This window comes from Manacus candei, unplaced genomic scaffold (genome assembly GCF_025592945.1).
Source record: "Manacus candei isolate 608988 ecotype Guabito, Panama unplaced genomic scaffold, ASM2559294v1 h1tg000045l, whole genome shotgun sequence".
Taxonomy (NCBI): domain Eukaryota; kingdom Metazoa; phylum Chordata; class Aves; order Passeriformes; family Pipridae; genus Manacus; species Manacus candei.
This window is the reverse complement of record NW_026138093.1, coordinates 6,397,090-6,410,036: the sequence shown is the minus strand read 5'-3', so window position 1 is coordinate 6,410,036 and position 12,947 is coordinate 6,397,090. Positions and strand designations below refer to the sequence as shown.

General features: G+C 48.2%; 1 long non-coding RNA gene across 10 annotated transcripts in view; it reads right to left on the bottom strand.

The window, feature by feature from the left end:
- LOC127474986 (uncharacterized) overlaps positions 1–12,947 on the bottom strand; it is a 35,409-nt gene that overhangs the window by 6,583 nt on the left and 15,879 nt on the right. For 2 of the 10 annotated variants that reach the window (XR_007906049.1, XR_007906056.1), the window contains exon 3: positions 512–543. The exons of 4 other annotated variants lie outside the window; for them this stretch is intronic. This is a non-coding gene — a long non-coding RNA (uncharacterized LOC127474986). Of the gene's footprint in view, positions 1–511; positions 544–5,687; positions 5,720–10,475; positions 10,508–12,947 lie in introns of those variants that run through there. 4 more of the 10 variants (XR_007906048.1, XR_007906055.1, XR_007906047.1 and 1 more) reach the window with 2 other exon arrangements.

The following is a 12,947-nucleotide window of genomic DNA, read 5'->3' as shown; positions in this document are numbered from 1 at the left end:
TGGTGGAAAGAGCTGCTGTTCCATTTCTTGAGCCCTTCTGTGCAATGGCTCGTCCCACCTCCCGAAAAATTTACTCCAAATGAGGACTCCTGCCAGACAAAAGATGCCACCACAGAAAACTCTTCTTGCCCAAGAAGTGCCCAGGTGCCCCAACAACTGCACCTCAAAACCAAAGCTTCCAGACTTTTTTCCTGGTGGAAAGAGCTGCTGTTCCCTTTTTTCAGCCCTGCTCTGCAATGACCGGTCCCACCTTTTAAAAAGTTGAATCCAAATGAAGATTCCTGCCAGACAAAAGGTGCCACCACAGAAAGTTCTTGTTCCCCAAGAAGTGCTCAGGCTGCCTCAACAACTGCACCTCAAAACCAAAGCTTCCAGACATTTTTTCCTGGTGGAAAGAGCTGCTGTTCCATTTCTTCAGTCCTGCTCTGCAATGGCTCGTCCCACCTCAAGAAAAATTTACTCCAAATGAGGACTCCTACCAGACAAAAGGTGCCACCACAGAAAACTCTTCCTGCCCAAGAAGTGCCCAGGTGCCCCAACAACCTGAAACCAAAGGATCCAGACTTTTTTCCTGGTGGAAAGGGCTGCTGTTCCCTTTTTTCAGCCCTGCTCTGCAATGACCGGTCCCACGTTCTAAAAAGTTGAATCCAAATGAAGATTCCTGCCAGACAAAGATGCCACCACAGAAAACTCTTCCTGCCCAAGAAGTGCCCAGGTGCCCCAACAACTGCACCTCAAAACCAAAGCTTCCAGACTTTTCCTGGTGGAAAGAGCTGCTGTTCCCTTTTTTCAGCCCTGCTCTGCAATGACCGGTCCCACCTTTTAAAAAGTTGAATCCAAATGAAGATTCCTGCCAGACAAAAGGTGCCACCACAGAAAGTTCTTGTTCCCCAAGAAGTGCTCAGGCTGCCCCAACAACTGCACATCAAAGCCAAAGCTTCCAGACATTTTTTCCTGGTGGAAAGGGCTGCTGTTCCCTTTTTTCAGCATGCCCTTCAATGGCCGGTTACACCTTCTGAAAAATTTACTCCAAATGAAGATTCCTGCCCGACAAAAGGTGCCACCACAGAAAACTCTTCCTGCCCAAGAAGTGCCCAGCCTACACCAACTACACCTGAAACCAAAGGTTCCAAACTTTTTTTCTTGGTTGAAAGAACTGCTGTTCCCTTTTTACAGGCCTGCGCTGCAATGGCCAGGCCCAGCTCCTGGAAAATTAAATGCAAATGAAGATTCCTGCCAGACAAAAGGTACCACCACAGAAAACTCTTGCTGCCCATGAAGTGCCCAGGCTACACTAACAATTGAACCTGAAAACCAAAGCTTCCAGACTCTTTTTCCTTAGGGCAAGAGCTGCTGTTCCCTTTTTTCAGCCCTGCGCTGCAATGACCGGTCCCACCTTTTAAAAACTTGAATCCAAATGAAGATGCCTGCCAGACAAAAGGTGCCACCACAGAAAGCTCTTTGCTGCCCAAGAAATGCCCAGGCTGCACCAACTACACCTGAAGCCAAAGGATCCAGACTTTTTTCCTGGTGGAAAGAGCTGCTGTTCCCTTTTTTCAGTCCTGCTCTGCAATGACCGGTCCCACCTTTTAAAAACTTGAATCCAAATGAAGATGCCTGCCAGACAAAAGGTGCCACCACAGAAAGCTCTTTGCTGCCCAAGAAATTCCCAGGCTGCACCAACTACACCTGAAGCCAAAGGATCCAGACTTTTTCTCTTTAGGGAAAGAGCTGCTGTTCCCTTTTTTCAGCCCTGCTCTGCAATGACCGGTCCCACCTTTTAAAAACTTGAATCCAAATGAAGATGCCTGCCAGACAGAAGGTGCCATCACGGAAAGCTCTTTGCTTCCTAAGAACTTCCCAGGGTGCCCCAAAACCTGCACTTCCAAACCAAAGGTTCCAGACTTTTTTTCCTTAGGGCAAGAGCTGCTGTTCCCTCTTTTCAGCCCTGCTCTGCAATGACCGGTCCCACCTTTTAAAAAGTTGAATCCAAATGAAGATGCCTGCCAGACAAAAGGTGCCACCACAGAAAGCTCTTTGCTGCCCAAGAAATGCCCAGGCTGCACCAACTACACCTGAAGCCAAAGGATCCAGACTTTTTCTCCTTAGGGAAAGAGCTGCTGTTCCCTTTTTTCAGCCCTGCTCTGCAATGGCTGGCCCCGTCTTTTAAAAAGTTGAATCCAAATGAAGATTCCTGCCAGACAAAAGGTGCCACCACAGAAAACTCTTTGCTTCCTAAGAACTTCCCAGCGTGCCCAAATAACTGCACCTCCAAACCAAAGGATCCAGACTTTTTTTCCTGGTGGAAAGAGCTGCTGTTCCATTTCTTCAGCCCTGCTCTGCAATGGCTCGTCCCACCTCCCGAAAAATTTACTCCAAATGAGGACTCCTGCCAGACAAAAGATGCCACCACAGAAAACTCTTCCTGCCCAAGAAGTGCCCAGGTGCCCCAACAACTGCACCTCAAAGCCAAAGCTTCCAGACTTTTTTCCTGGTGGAAAGAGCTGCTGTTCCCTTTTTTCAGCCCTGTGCTGCAATGGCTGGTCCCACCATTTAAAAACTTGAATCCAAATGAAGATTCCTGCCAGACAAAAGGTACCACCACAGAAAGTTCTTGTTCCCCAAGAAATGCTCAGGCTGCCCCAACAACTGCACCTCAAAGCCAAAGCTTCCAGACGTTTTTTCCTGCTGGAAAGAGCTGCTGTTCCGTTTTTACAGCATGGCCTGCAATGGCCTGTTACACCTTCTGAAAAATTTACTCCAAATGAGGATTCCTACCGGACAAAAGGTGCCACCACAAAAAACTCTTCCTGCCCAAGAACTGCCCAGCCTACACCAACTACACCTGAAACCAAAGGTTCCAGACTTTCTTTCTTGGTTGAAAGAACTGCTGTTCCCTTTTTTCAGGCCTGCGCTGCAATGGCCAGGCCCAGCTCCTGGAAAATTAAATGCAAATGAAGATTCCTGCCAGGCAAAAGGTGCCACAGAAAACTCTTGCTGCCCATGAAGTGCCCAGGCTACACTAACAATTGAACCTCAAAACCAAAGCTTCCAGACTCTTTTTCCTTAGGGCAAGAACTGCTGTTCCCTGTTTTCAGCCCTGCGCTGCAATGGCCGGTCCCACCTCATGAAAAACTTACTCCAAATGAAGATTCCTGCCAGACAAAAGATGCCACTACAGAAAACTGTTCCTGCCCAAGAAGTGCCCGGGCTGCCCCAACAACCTGAAACCAAAGGATCCAGACTTTTTTTCCTTAGGGAAAGAGCTGCTGTTCCCTTTTTTCAGCCCTGCTCTGCAATGACCGGTCCCACGTTCTAAAAAGTTGAATCCAAATGAAGATTCCTGCCAGACAAAAGGTGCCACCACAGAAAGTTCTTGTTCCCCAAGAAGTGCTCAGGCTACCCCAACAACTGCACCTCAAAGCCAAAGCTTCCAGACATTTTTTCCTGGTGGAATGAGCTGCTGTTCCATTTCTTCAACCCTGCTCTGCAATGGCTCGTCCCACCTCCCGAAAAATTTACTCCAAATGAGGACTCCTGCCAGACAAAAGATGCCACCACACAAAACTCTTCCTGCCCAAGAAGTGCCCAGGTGCCCCAACAACTGCACCTCAAAGCCCAAGCTTCCAGACTTTTTTTCCTGGTGGAAAGAGCTGCTGTTCCCTTTTTTCAGCCCTGCGCTACAATGACCGGTCCTACGTTCTAAGAAGTTGAATCCAAATGAAGATTCCTGCCAGACAAAAGGTGCCACCACAGAAAACTCTTTGCTGCCCAAGAAATGCCCAGACTGCAGCAACTACACCTGAAGCCAAAGGATCCAGACTTTTTCTCCTGGTGGAAAGAGCTGCTGTTCCCTTTTTTCAGCCCTGCTCTGCAATGGCTGGTCCCGTCTTTTAAAAAGTTGAATCCAAATGAAGATGCCTGCCAGACAAAAGGTGCCACCACAGAAAGCTCTTTGCTTCCTAAGAACTTCCCAGGGTGCCCCAATAACTGCACCTCCAAACCAAAGGTTCCAGACTTTTTTTCCTGGTGGAAAGAGCTGCTGTTCCATTTCTTCAGCCCTTCTGTGCAATGGCTCGTCCCACCTCCCGAAAAATTTACTCCAAATGAGGACTCCTGCCAGACAAAAGGTGCCACCACAGAAAGCTCTTTGCTGCCCAAGAAATGTCCAGGCTGCACCAACTACACCTGAAGCCAAAGGATCCAGACTTTTTCTCCTTAGGGAAAGAGCTGCTGTTCCCTTTTTTCAGCCCTGCTCTGCAATGGCTGGTCCCGTCTTTTAAAAAGTTGAATCCAAATGAAGATGCCTGCCAGACAAAAGGTGCCACCACAGAAAGCTCTTTGCTGCCCAAGAAATGCCCAGGCTGCACCAACTACACCTGAAGCCAAAGGATCCAGACTTTTTCTCCTTTGGGAAAGAGCTGCTGTTCCCTTTTTTCAGCCCTGCTCTGCAATGACCGGTCCCACCTTTTAAAAACTTGAATCCAAATGAAGATGCCTGCCAGACAGAAGGTGCCATCACAGAAAGCTCTTTGCTTCCTAAGAACTTTTCAGGGTGCCCCAATAACTGCACTTCCAAACCAAAGGTTCCAGACTTTTTTTCCTTAGGGCAAGAGCTGCTGTTCCCTCTTTTCAGCCCTGCGCTGCAATGGCCGGTCCCACCTCATGAAAAACTTACTCCAAATGAGGATTCCTGCCAGACAAAAGATGCCACTACAGAAAACTGTTCCTGCCCAAGAAGTGCCCAGGCTGCCCCAACAACCTGAAACCAAAGGATCCAGACTTTTTTCCTGGTGGAAAGAGCTGCTGTTCCCTTTTTTCAGCCCTGCTCTGCAATGACCGGTCCCGCCTTTTAAAAAGTTGAATCCAAATGAAGATGCCTGCCAGACAAAAGGTGCCACCACAGAAAGCTCTTCCTGCCCAAGAAATGCCCAGGCTGCACCAACTACACCTGAAGCCAAAGGATCCAGACTTTTTCTCCTTAGGGAAAGAGCTGCTGTTCCCTTTTTTCAGCCCTGCTCTGCAATGGCCGGTCCCGTCTTTTAAAAAGTTGAATCCAAATGAAGATTCCTGCCAGACAAAAGGTGCCACCACAGAAAGCTCTTTGCTTCCTAAGAACTTCCCAGCGTGCCCAAATAACTGCACCTCCAAACCAAAGGATCCAGACTTTTTTTCCTGGTGGAAAGAGCTGCTGTTCCATTTCTTGAGCCCTTCTGTGCAATGGCTCGTCCCACCTCCCGAAAAATTTACTCCAAATGAGGACTCCTGCCAGACAAAAGATGCCACCACAGAAAACTCTTCTTGCCCAAGAAGTGCCCAGGTGCCCCAACAACTGCACCTCAAAACCAAAGCTTCCAGACTTTTTTCCTGGTGGAAAGAGCTGCTGTTCCCTTTTTTCAGCCCTGCTCTGCAATGACCGGTCCCACCTTTTAAAAAGTTGAATCCAAATGAAGATTCCTGCCAGACAAAAGGTGCCACCACAGAAAGTTCTTGTTCCCCAAGAAGTGCTCAGGCTACCTCAACAACTGCACCTCAAAACCAAAGCTTCCAGACATTTTTTCCTGGTGGAAAGAGCTGCTGTTCCATTTCTTCAGTCCTGCTCTGCAATGGCTCGTCCCACCTCAAGAAAAATTTACTCCAAATGAGGACTCCTACCAGACAAAAGGTGCCACCACAGAAAACTCTTCCTGCCCAAGAAGTGCCCAGGTGCCCCAACAACCTGAAACCAAAGGATCCAGACTTTTTTCCTGGTGGAAAGGGTTGCTGTTCCCTTTTTTCAGCCCTGCTCTGCAATGACCGGTCCCACGTTCTAAAAAGTTGAATCCAAATGAAGATTCCTGCCAGACAAAGATGCCACCACAGAAAACTCTTCCTGCCCAAGAAGTGCCCAGGTGCCCCAACAACTGCACCTCAAAACCAAAGCTTCCAGACTTTTCCTGGTGGAAAGAGCTGCTGTTCCCTTTTTTCAGCCCTGCTCTGCAATGACCGGTCCCACCTTTTAAAAAGTTGAATCCAAATGAAGATTCCTGCCAGACAAAAGGTGCCACCACAGAAAGTTCTTGTTCCCCAAGAAGTGCTCAGGCTGCCCCAACAACTGCACATCAAAGCCAAAGCTTCCAGACATTTTTTCCTGGTGGAAAGGGCTGCTGTTCCCTTTTTTCAGCATGCCCTTCAATGGCCGGTTACACCTTCTGAAAAATTTACTCCAAATGAAGATTCCTGCCCGACAAAAGGTGCCACCACAGAAAACTCTTCCTGCCCAAGAAGTGCCCAGCCTACACCAACTACACCTGAAACCAAAGGTTCCAAACTTTTTTTCTTGGTTGAAAGAACTGCTGTTCCCTTTTTACAGGCCTGCGCTGCAATGGCCAGGCCCAGCTCCTGGAAAATTAAATGCAAATGAAGATTCCTGCCAGACAAAAGGTGCCACAGAAAACTCTTGCTGCCCATGAAGTGCCCAGGCTACACTAACAATTGAACCTGAAAACCAAAGCTTCCAGACTCTTTTTCCTTAGGGCAAGAGCTGCTGTTCCCTTTTTTCAGCCCTGCGCTGCAATGACCGGTCCCACCTTTTAAAAACTTGAATCCAAATGAAGATGCCTGCCAGACAAAAGGTGCCACCACAGAAAGCTCTTTGCTGCCCAAGAAATGCCCAGGCTGCACCAACTACACCTGAAGCCAAAGGATCCAGACTTTTTTCCTGGTGGAAAGAGCTGCTGTTCCCTTTTTTCAGCCCTGCTCTGCAATGACCGGTCCCACCTTTTAAAAACTTGAATCCAAATGAAGATGCCTGCCAGACAAAAGGTGCCACCACAGAAAGCTCTTTGCTGCCCAAGAAATTCCCAGGCTGCACCAACTACACCTGAAGCCAAAGGATCCAGACTTTTTCTCTTTAGGGAAAGAGCTGCTGTTCCCTTTTTTCAGCCCTGCTCTGCAATGACCGGTCCCACCTTTTAAAAACTTGAATCCAAATGAAGATGCCTGCCAGACAGAAGGTGCCATCACGGAAAGCTCTTTGCTTCCTAAGAACTTCCCAGGGTGCCCCAAAACCTGCACTTCCAAACCAAAGGTTCCAGACTTTTTTTCCTTAGGGCAAGAGCTGCTGTTCCCTCTTTTCAGCCCTGCTCTGCAATGACCGGTCCCACCTTTTAAAAAGTTGAATCCAAATGAAGATGCCTGCCAGACAAAAGGTGCCACCACAGAAAGCTCTTTGCTGCCCAAGAAATGCCCAGGCTGCACCAACTACACCTGAAGCCAAAGGATCCAGACTTTTTCTCCTTAGGGAAAGAGCTGCTGTTCCCTTTTTTCAGCCCTGCTCTGCAATGGCTGGCCCCGTCTTTTAAAAAGTTGAATCCAAATGAAGATTCCTGCCAGACAAAAGGTGCCACCACAGAAAACTCTTTGCTTCCTAAGAACTTCCCAGCGTGCCCAAATAACTGCACCTCCAAACCAAAGGATCCAGACTTTTTTTCCTGGTGGAAAGAGCTGCTGTTCCATTTCTTCAGCCCTGCTCTGCAATGGCTCGTCCCACCTCCCGAAAAATTTACTCCAAATGAGGACTCCTGCCAGACAAAAGATGCCACCACAGAAAACTCTTCCTGCCCAAGAAGTGCCCAGGTGCCCCAACAACTGCACCTCAAAGCCAAAGCTTCCAGACTTTTTTCCTGGTGGAAAGAGCTGCTGTTCCCTTTTTTCAGCCCTGTGCTGCAATGGCTGGTCCCACCATTTAAAAACTTGAATCCAAATGAAGATTCCTGCCAGACAAAAGGTACCACCACAGAAAGTTCTTGTTCCCCAAGAAATGCTCAGGCTGCCCCAACAACTGCACCTCAAAGCCAAAGCTTCCAGACGTTTTTTCCTGCTGGAAAGAGCTGCTGTTCCGTTTTTACAGCATGGCCTGCAATGGCCTGTTACACCTTCTGAAAAATTTACTCCAAATGAGGATTCCTACCGGACAAAAGGTGCCACCACAAAAAACTCTTCCTGCCCAAGAACTGCCCAGCCTACACCAACTACACCTGAAACCAAAGGTTCCAGACTTTCTTTCTTGGTTGAAAGAACTGCTGTTCCCTTTTTTCAGGCCTGCGCTGCAATGGCCAGGCCCAGCTCCTGGAAAATTAAATGCAAATGAAGATTCCTGCCAGACAAAAGGTGCCACAGAAAACTCTTGCTGCCCATGAAGTGCCCAGGCTACACTAACAATTGAACCTCAAAACCAAAGCTTCCAGACTCTTTTTCCTTAGGGCAAGAACTGCTGTTCCCTCTTTTCAGCCCTGCGCTGCAATGGCCGGTCCCACCTCATGAAAAACTTACTCCAAATGAAGATTCCTGCCAGACAAAAGATGCCACTACAGAAAACTGTTCCTGCCCAAGAAGTGCCCGGGCTGCCCCAACAACCTGAAACCAAAGGATCCAGACTTTTTTTCCTTAGGGAAAGAGCTGCTGTTCCCTTTTTTCAGCCCTGCTCTGCAATGACCGGTCCCACGTTCTAAAAAGTTGAATCCAAATGAAGATTCCTGCCAGACAAAAGGTGCCACCACAGAAAGTTCTTGTTCCCCAAGAAGTGCTCAGGCTACCCCAACAACTGCACCTCAAAGCCAAAGCTTCCAGACATTTTTTCCTGGTGGAATGAGCTGCTGTTCCATTTCTTCAACCCTGCTCTGCAATGGCTCGTCCCACCTCCCGAAAAATTTACTCCAAATGAGGACTCCTGCCAGACAAAAGATGCCACCACACAAAACTCTTCCTGCCCAAGAAGTGCCCAGGTGCCCCAACAACTGCACCTCAAAGCCCAAGCTTCCAGACTTTTTTTCCTGGTGGAAAGAGCTGCTGTTCCCTTTTTTCAGCCCTGCGCTACAATGACCGGTCCTACGTTCTAAGAAGTTGAATCCAAATGAAGATTCCTGCCAGACAAAAGGTGCCACCACAGAAAACTCTTTGCTGCCCAAGAAATGCCCAGACTGCAGCAACTACACCTGAAGCCAAAGGATCCAGACTTTTTTTCCTGGTGGAAAGAGCTGCTGTTCCCTTTTTTCAGCCCTGCTCTGCAATGGCTGGTCCCGTCTTTTAAAAAGTTGAATCCAAATGAAGATGCCTGCCAGACAAAAGGTACCACCACAGAAAGCTCTTTGCTGCCCAAGAAATGCCCAGGCTGCACCAACTACACCTGAAGCCAAAGGATCCAGACTTTTTCTCCTTTGGGAAAGAGCTGCTGTTCCCTTTTTTCAGCCCTGCTCTGCAATGACCGGTCCCACCTTTTAAAAACTTGAATCCAAATGAAGATGCCTGCCAGACAGAAGGTGCCATCACAGAAAGCTCTTTGCTTCCTAAGAACTTTTCAGGGTGCCCCAATAACTGCACTTCCAAACCAAAGGTTCCAGACTTTTTTTTCCTTAGGGCAAGAGCTGCTGTTCCCTCTTTTCAGCCCTGCGCTGCAATGGCCGGTCCCACCTCATGAAAAACTTACTCCAAATGAGGATTCCTGCCAGACAAAAGATGCCACTACAGAAAACTGTTCCTGCCCAAGAAGTGCCCAGGCTGCCCCAACAACCTGAAACCAAAGGATCCAGACTTTTTTCCTGGTGGAAAGAGCTGCTGTTCCCTTTTTTCAGCCCTGCTCTGCAATGACCGGTCCCGCCTTTTAAAAAGTTGAATCCAAATGAAGATGCCTGCCAGACAAAAGGTGCCACCACAGAAAGCTCTTCCTGCCCAAGAAATGCCCAGGCTGCACCAACTACACCTGAAGCCAAAGGATCCAGACTTTTTCTCCTTAGGGAAAGAGCTGCTGTTCCCTTTTTTCAGCCCTGCTCTGCAATGGCCGGTCCCGTCTTTTAAAAAGTTGAATCCAAATGAAGATTCCTGCCAGACAAAAGGTGCCACCACAGAAAGCTCTTTGCTTCCTAAGAACTTCCCAGCGTGCCCAAATAACTGCACCTCCAAACCAAAGGATCCAGACTTTTTTTCCTGGTGGAAAGAGCTGCTGTTCCATTTCTTGAGCCCTTCTGTGCAATGGCTCGTCCCACCTCTCGAAAAATTTACTCCAAATGAGGACTCCTGCCAGACAAAAGATGCCACCACAGAAAACTCTTCTTGCCCAAGAAGTGCCCAGGTGCCCCAACAACTGCACCTCAAAACCAAAGCTTCCAGACTTTTTTCCTGGTGGAAAGAGCTGCTGTTCCCTTTTTTCAGCCCTGCTCTGCAATGACCGGTCCCACCTTTTAAAAAGTTGAATCCAAATGAAGATTCCTGCAAGACAAAAGGTGCCACCACAGAAAGTTCTTGTTCCCCAAGAAGTGCTCAGGCTGCCTCAACAACTGCACCTCAAAACCAAAGCTTCCAGACATTTTTTCCTGGTGGAAAGAGCTGCTGTTCCATTTCTTCAGTCCTGCTCTGCAATAGCTCATCCCACCTCAAGAAAAATTTACTCCAAATGAGGACTCCTACCAGACAAAAGGTGCCACCACAGAAAACTCTTCCTGCCCAAGAAGTGCCCAGGTGCCCCAACAACCTGAAACCAAAGGATCCAGACTTTTTTCCTGGTGGAAAGGGCTGCTGTTCCCTTTTTTCAGCCCTGCTCTGCAATGACCGGTCCCACGTTCTAAAAAGTTGAATCCAAATGAAGATTCCTGCCAGACAAAGATGCCACCACAGAAAACTCTTCCTGCCCAAGAAGTGCCCAGGTGCCCCAACAACTGCACCTCAAAACCAAAGCTTCCAGACTTTTCCTGGTGGAAAGAGCTGCTGTTCCCTTTTTTCAGCCCTGCTCTGCAATGACCGGTCCCACCTTTTAAAAAGTTGAATCCAAATGAAGATTCCTGCCAGACAAAAGGTGCCACCACAGAAAGTTCTTGTTCCCCAAGAAGTGCTCAGGCTGCCCCAACAACTGCACATCAAAGCCAAAGCTTCCAGACATTTTTTCCTGGTGGAAAGGGCTGCTGTTCCCTTTTTTCAGCATGCCCTTCAATGGCCGGTTACACCTTCTGAAAAATTTACTCCAAATGAAGATTCCTGCCCGACAAAAGGTGCCACCACAGAAAACTCTTCCTGCCCAAGAAGTGCCCAGCCTACACCAACTACACCTGAAACCAAAGGTTCCAAACTTTTTTTCTTGGTTGAAAGAACTGCTGTTCCCTTTTTACAGGCCTGCGCTGCAATGGCCAGGCCCAGCTCCTGGAAAATTAAATGCAAATGAAGATTCCTGCCAGACAAAAGGTGCCACAGAAAACTCTTGCTGCCCATGAAGTGCCCAGGCTACACTAACAATTGAACCTGAAAACCAAAGCTTCCAGACTCTTTTTCCTTAGGGCAAGAGCTGCTGTTCCCTTTTTTCAGCCCTGCGCTGCAATGACCGGTCCCACCTTTTAAAAACTTGAATCCAAATGAAGATGCCTGCCAGACAAAAGGTGCCACCACAGAAAGCTCTTTGCTGCCCAAGAAATGCCCAGGCTGCACCAACTACACCTGAAGCCAAATGATCCAGACTTTTTTCCTGGTGGAAAGAGCTGCTGTTCCCTTTTTTCAGCCCTGCTCTGCAATGACCGGTCCCACCTTTTAAAAACTTGAATCCAAATGAAGATGCCTGCCAGACAAAAGGTGCCACCACAGAAAGCTCTTTGCTGCCCAAGAAATTCCCAGGCTGCACCAACTACACCTGAAGCCAAAGGATCCAGACTTTTTCTCTTTAGGGAAAGAGCTGCTGTTCCCTTTTTTCAGCCCTGCTCTGCAATGACCGGTCCCACCTTTTAAAAACTTGAATCCAAATGAAGATGCCTGCCAGACAGAAGGTGCCATCACAGAAAGCTCTTTGCTTCCTAAGAACTTCCCAGGGTGCCCCAATAACTGCACTTCCAAACCAAAGGTTCCAGACTTTTTTTCCTTAGGGCAAGAGCTGCTGTTCCCTCTTTTCAGCCCTGCTCTGCAATGACCGGTCCCACCTTTTAAAAAGTTGAATCCAAATGAAGATGCCTGCCAGACAAAAGGTGCCACCACAGAAAGCTCTTTGCTGCCCAAGAAATGCCCAGGCTGCACCAACTACACCTGAAGCCAAAGGATCCAGACTTTTTCTCCTTAGGGAAAGAGCTGCTGTTCCCTTTTTTCAGCCCTGCTCTGCAATGGCTGGCCCCGTCTTTTAAAAAGTTGAATCCAAATGAAGATTCCTGCCAGACAAAAGGTGCCACCACAGAAAACTCTTTGCTTCCTAAGAACTTCCCAGCGTGCCCAAATAACTGCACCTCCAAACCAAAGGATCCAGACTTTTTTTCCTGGTGGAAAGAGCTGCTGTTCCATTTCTTCAGCCCTGCTCTGCAATGGCTCGTCCCACCTCCCGAAAAATTTACTCCAAATGAGGACTCCTGCCAGACAAAAGATGCCACCACAGAAAACTCTTCCTGCCCAAGAAGTGCCCAGGTGCCCCAACAACTGCACCTCAAAGCCAAAGCTTCCAGACTTTTTTCCTGGTGGAAAGAGCTGCTGTTCCCTTTTTTCAGCCCTGTGCTGCAATGGCTGGTCCCACCATTTAAAAACTTGAATCCAAATGAAGATTCCTGCCAGACAAAAGGTACCACCACAGAAAGTTCTTGTTCCCCAAGAAATGCTCAGGCTGCCCCAACAACTGCACCTCAAAGCCAAAGCTTCCAGACGTTTTTTCCTGCTGGAAAGAGCTGCTGTTCCGTTTTTACAGCATGGCCTGCAATGGCCTGTTACACCTTCTGAAAAATTTACTCCAAATGAGGATTCCTACCGGACAAAAGGTGCCACCACAAAAAACTCTTCCTGCCCAAGAACTGCCCAGCCTACACCAACTACACCTGAAACCAAAGGTTCCAGACTTTCTTTCTTGGTTGAAAGAACTGCTGTTCCCTTTTTTCAGGCCTGCGCTGCAATGGCCAGGCCCAGCTCCTGGAAAATTAAATGCAAATGAAGATTCCTGCCAGGCAAAAGGTGCCACA